This window comes from Pseudonaja textilis, chromosome 1, assembly GCF_049901715.1.
Source record: "Pseudonaja textilis isolate UNSWEBS1 chromosome 1, rPseTex1.2, whole genome shotgun sequence".
NCBI lineage: Eukaryota > Metazoa > Chordata > Lepidosauria > Squamata > Elapidae > Pseudonaja > Pseudonaja textilis.
Window position 1 is genome coordinate 203,164,955 of NC_141990.1, and position 6,000 is coordinate 203,170,954.

Genomic DNA, 6,000 nt, shown 5'->3' on the forward strand with positions numbered 1-6,000 from the left:
GTGACATCATGAAGCATGTCCAAAAGCAGTGGGCTTACACTGTACTCCACTTCTATCATTTGCCTTCCCTGTTGCCTTCCACCAAACCAATAATATATTATTACCAAATATTTAAAACAGTATAAAAATAAACATGGATGATCTACCAAACTTATGGAGTTGGAAGATCCCATGTGGTAAAATCAGTGGCTTCATATGTTAAGAAACAGTCACTCAGGACAGCATAATATACTTTAAGGGTAATTGGTTTCCTCAAAAGTTTGTTGAAAAAAGTTGTCTATCATCTTTTCTATACTGAAGTTGTAAAACGTTTGAAGGAACCTTAAAATAAGGTTTTTCAAACAGTTCCATACTAACTCAATGAGATTCTGTGAGAGACCAAGGGGAAAAAAAATCTTCTACAGCCAATTGTCTAACAACATATTTTTGCCTCCAGAGTTGTTGATTTTTTAAGAATAGTTCCTCAGAAAGAGAAAGTTTGAAAATCTCTGCTTTAGACCACATGTTCCTCATGTCTATGTGAAATAAATTCTTGGGAAAAAGTTAAGGTTCAGGTTTGTTAATATGTTGTTACCATATTCCCAAAACATGCACCATTTTGATGGCGCCCATTAAAATGGAGACCTAATTGCGGACGCCCAGGTTGATTTCTCCTTGTCAACATTACAGGGTTAGAATCCTGCCTGTTAAGATTCCGAATGTGTATGAGTTTCCTGCCCTTGCAGTGTATTATGTACAGGTAGTCCTCAAGTTACAACCATTTTTAGTGACTGAAGTGAAGTTACAATGGCACTGAAAAAGTGACGTATGACCGTTTTCACACATATGACCATTGCAGCATCCACATAGTCGCATGATCAGAATTTGGATGCTTGTCAACTGGCATGTATTGATGACAGTTGCAGTGTCCTAATCTCATGTGATCCCCTTTTGTGACCTTCTGACAAGCAAAGTCAATGGGGGAAGCCAGATTCATTTAACAACCATATTACTAAATTAACAACTGCAGTGATTCATTTTACAATTATGGCAAAAAGAATTGTAAGATGGGACAAAACTCAATTAACAACTGTCTTATTTAGCAACATAATTTGGGGGCTCAATTATGATCATAAGTTGAGGACTACCTGTATATAGCAGGGGTTAGGGTTGAACACCTGCTACCTTTAAATTCCAAGGGCATTTTTTATAATCTTCCTGGTTTATGGGATTATACATTAAATAATATGAAAAACTCTTGTTTGTCCCATATCTTAGAAAATTGTTGCTGCATAGCACTGAAAAACAGGTGCCACTTGAACATGGTTAAATTATAGTATATTCCAGAATATACGTCTGCATAAGTTCCATGGATCAAAACTGGTTTGTACCTACTTGGGCTCAGTTTGGAGATTTCTTTTGCAATAGGGCTCCACCTTCTAGGCATTGCTGACTTAGATTCAGATTACGACAAATACTATATATTGTTGTAGCGAAGTCCATTGTTCATTCAGCATGACAAGCATTCCAGATATATTTCTGTTGATATTCCCTGTGCTGATTACCATTTCTAATAAACCTCAACACTGGGACCACAAACCCCCAATATACTAACTGTAGTTTTATCATCACAGGATAACACATTTCAATTACTTTATGATTTTCTTGGCTTTCAATCCCCTCTCTGTCTCTCACTAAAACCACTTGCTCTTCATACTTCCTGAGCAAACTGCTTATCCTTTTTTATGGGGGGGAAATTACACCTTTTGAAATATAAAATACTGTTTGCCACCCAGAATCATATTGTAAGGGAGATGGCTGGCATAAAAATTTAATAGAATAAATAGAGATAGAGATATATAGATGATAGATGATAGATAGATAGATAGATAGATAGATAGATAGATAGATAGATAGATAGATAGATAGATAGATGGATGGATGGATAGATAGATAGATAGATAGATAGATAGATAGATAGATAGATAGATAGATAGATAGATAGATAGATAGATAGATAGATAGATAGATAGATAGATAATGTTCCCAGTTGTACACCCAGTATAAGTGCCAACCCAAATATTCAGGTATTCTTTCAGAATATGTATCTGAAAAGAGAGTGGTATTTTTTCCCCAAAAACATTGCCTGCCCTATGCACTACATTAAAATAATATGCCATAGTAAAAGTTTCTCTACTCCCTTCCTGGCTGTGTCATACAAGTTGCAGATGAGGATTGAGAAGCAAATTAAGTTTCCTTACCGATATTCTGCCGTTCACTGTTTTTCTCATCTCCCCCAACAACCTCCAGTTTCAGCTTTTTAAAAAGAAAGCGGGAAATGTGAATTGGGCCCCTTCTGAAGAATATACATCTTGTTTCATCTAAGGCAAGCACAAAGCAGGCAAGGAGAAAAATACAGCAAAACCACTTCCTGTCAAAAGGAGTTCAGCACCCCATCAGTAACAGCACACCACTAAATAGGAATTAAAGAACGAGCCGAGGCTCTAGTATGAAAACCTTGAGTTCAACTTACTACCCAGTCTCAGAAGCTGTACAAGTTTCAAAGGAAATAGAAAGAGGAATGAGCTGAGCTGAAAATATTTCAACTTCCTGTTCCTTTGCTTTCTGTTTTTTAAAAAAAGTGTTTGAGAAATCAAGCATGTTGATGGAAAGTGCTTCTTTCGGTCTTTCCTTCCCCTTTAAAAAAAAACAGCCAAACTGGGTGTTATTTTATTTATATCCCACCTTTATTATTTTTATAAACAACTCAAAGCTTTGGGGACCACATCAAAGATCTTGGGGAGTGGATATTGCTCTAGAATTTGGGAGTGTTATGCATTTGATTCTTATCCTAGAAAAAATGGGCAACAGTGGTCCAGGAATAGTATAAGGAAGGGAATTAAAGTCTATTTCATTAAAAACTGATCTTATTCATTATCAGGACAATTATGTATTGGAAAGATATACAAGAACATGCAGGAAAAGATCGATAGTTTGTAATGAAAGGCGTAATTATAGACTTTGTAGAGAAAAAGACAGAACAAACTGAACTTCTACACTGAAATATTTTTCCTCTTAATTTGGCCAAGTGTTATATATCACCTTCCTTCCTTCCTTCCTTCCTTCCTTCCTTCCTTCCTTCCTTCCTTCCTTCCTTCCTTCCTTCCTTCCTTCCTTCCTTCCCTCCTTCCTTTGCTGTACTTTACTTTTCCTTCTTTTTTTCCTTAGAAAATTTATATATCCACCTTCTTGCTCAGAGCGACTCTAGATGGCTTATAAGCAATAAAAACACAGAAAAAAACACCAATACCCCCCACACACCCCCGCGCCTCTAAACACTTAATCAAATATTTAGGCTGCTTAGCTCCAAAATAATTCTGACTAGCTTCACAAAACAAAAAAGGAAGAAAAAAACATAGTATATATAAAATGTCCCGAGGAAACAAATAAAAATCTTCCACAACAGACCCCAAACTAAAGAAATGACCAAACATTCTACCCAAGTCCATATTTTTAGGGCGTCCTTGAAGATGAGTATAAGATGGAGGCCTTATGAATCTGAAGGGAAAGTTATTCAGAGGAGAGTTGTGATGAAGAAGGCCCAGTTCCCAGTGCTGCAAATGACATTATTTGATCCCTAAGACCCAAAGCATGGAAAAAGTCTGATCACACGAGAATGTCACGATAAGGCTGGATTAGAATATTAAACTACAAATGAGGTTAGACAGGACTTTCACTGAAGGCACAAACTGCAATGTTTATCCAAATCAGACAAGATAGCTTTTTAGAGATTCTAATGTGCTGAAGAATAGAAGCACTGTGAATAAAAAAAAATGCAAAAGAGCAGAAGCATGCGATTAAAAATGGAATAAAAATAATGCATAAGATTTTGTAGAGATTCAAGAAATTTTGGAAGACAAAAGCCCACATTACATACTCAAGGTGGGAGGAGTAATGGGGTTGTGCATAGATACAGATTTAAGTTCACTTGGCCAGTTTGGGATATGAGATTAAGGGATCGAACAGATATAATAAAAATAACTACTATTATTATCATTATTATTATTGTTGTTGTTGTTGTTGTTGTTGTTTCCCAGGGTGATTCTTTGTCACCTCTGCTGTTCATCATTGCCATGATCCCCCTGTCAACAATTTTACAGAAAACTAACCTATCAAACTGCTAGAAATTCACAGAAAATATCTCACCTGCTGTACATGGATGATCTGAAGTTATACGGAAAATCAGAAACAGAAATCCAGTCACTGACCAATACAGTTTGAATTTTTAGCTCTGACATCAGCATGGAGTTTGGCCTGGACAAATGCACCACAGTGGCACTGAAGAAAGGGAAGATCATAGAAAGTGATGGAATTGAAATGCCCAATGGACAAACCACCAAGTGCCACCAACCCGAAGCCTACAAATACCTGGGCATACTGCAGCTGGACAATATCAAGCATGGGCAAGTGAAAAATGTGGTCAGCAAAGAATACACACAGAGGGTCAGAAAATTCTAAAAAGCAAACTGAATGGTGGTAACACCATCAAGGTTATAAATACCTGGGGCATACCCATCATCAGATATACTGCTGGGATCATAAACTGGACACAGGCAGAGCTGGGATAGCCTGGATAGGAAAACAAGAAAACTGATGACCATACACTATGCGCTGAACCCGTGTAGTGACGTCGACAGGCTATATTTGCCCAGAAAAGCAGGCAGCGGAGGACTTTTGCAAGTGAAGCAGACAGTCGCAGAAGAGAAGCATGCCCTGGCAGATTATGTGAAAGACAGTGTTGAACCAGCTTTGATGGAGGTCAACAAGAGGAAGCTGCTCAAAGTGCAGCAAACCCAAGAATCAATATAGGAAAACAGCGATGCAAACTTGGTCTGACAGCTGGTGTAACAAAGCACTGCATGGACAGTTCCTTGAAAAGATCCAAGGAAAAATAGATAAGGAAAAGACCTGGTTATGGCTGACAAACAAAACACTGAAGAAAGAAACAGAAGGCCTGATTCTTGCAGCCCAAGAACAAGCCATCAGAACAAATGTAATCAAAGCCAGAATAGAAAAATCTGCTGATGACCCCAAATGCAGACTCTGCAAAGAAGCGGATGAAACCATTGATCACATACCGAGCTGTTGCAAGACAATTGCTCAGACTGACTACAAACAACGTCACAACACAGTCACTCAGATGGTCCACTGGAACTTGTGTCACAACTACCATCTGCCTGTAGCAAAGAACTGGTGGGATCATAAGCCTGAGAAAGTGTTCAAAAATGAGCATGCAAAACTACTGTGGGATTTCTGAATACAGACTGACAAAGTTCTGGAACGCAATACCCCTGATATCACGATTGTGGAGAAGAAAAAAGTGTGGCTCATCGACATTGCCATACCTGGTGACAGCAGAATCGATGAGAAACAACCTGAAAAAGTCACCAGATATCAGGACTTGAAAATCGAACTGCAGAGACTCTGGCATAAACCAGTGCAGGTGGTTCCAGTGGTACTCGGTACACTGGTGCTGTGCCTAAAGACTTAGGCAAGCACTTAAAAACAATTGGCACTGACAAAATCACCATCACCAGTGTCCTAAACACTTGGGAAGTGTTCGACTAGTGATTTGTGATACAAAACTCAGCATGGTTATCTCGTCTGTTCTGTGTACTGTCATTTTTGTGTACAATAACAATAACAACAGCAACAGCAGCAACAGCAGCAGCAGCAGCAACAACAACAATAACAATAACAATGACAATAACAATAACGAATGGAACTCAAATGCCCTTTTGAATTCCCGGGAATGTTTCACATTGACTAGGGAGGTAACTGAAGAAGAGATGTAGACTAAGACAATTTGAAGAAAGGAAGTTAAGAAAATATGAGTGAGACGAGATGAGGTAGAAGAATTCACCAAGGCAAATTGATTTTTTTCTATTTGTCCCACAGGCATTCATATTTTGTTTTCCATGTAGTAATATTATTTGTATTCCATTTGAATTTTCTACTTCC

At 38.0% G+C, this 6,000-nt stretch overlaps 1 protein-coding gene across 2 annotated transcripts in view; it reads right to left on the reverse strand.

The window, feature by feature from the left end:
• The window catches only part of ARHGAP15 (Rho GTPase activating protein 15), a 470,287-nt gene extending 467,741 nt beyond the window's left edge, over positions 1-2,546 (reverse strand). Inside the window, exons 1-2 of one of the 2 annotated variants that reach the window (XM_087920289.1) lie at positions 2,513-2,546; positions 2,241-2,295 (exon numbers count right to left, since the gene is read on the reverse strand). The gene's annotated coding sequence lies outside the window, so the exon portion shown is untranslated. Of the gene's footprint in view, positions 1-2,240; positions 2,470-2,512 lie in introns of those variants that run through there. The other variant, XM_026717802.2, reaches the window with a different exon arrangement.
• Positions 2,547-6,000: the final 3,454 nt, after the last annotated feature.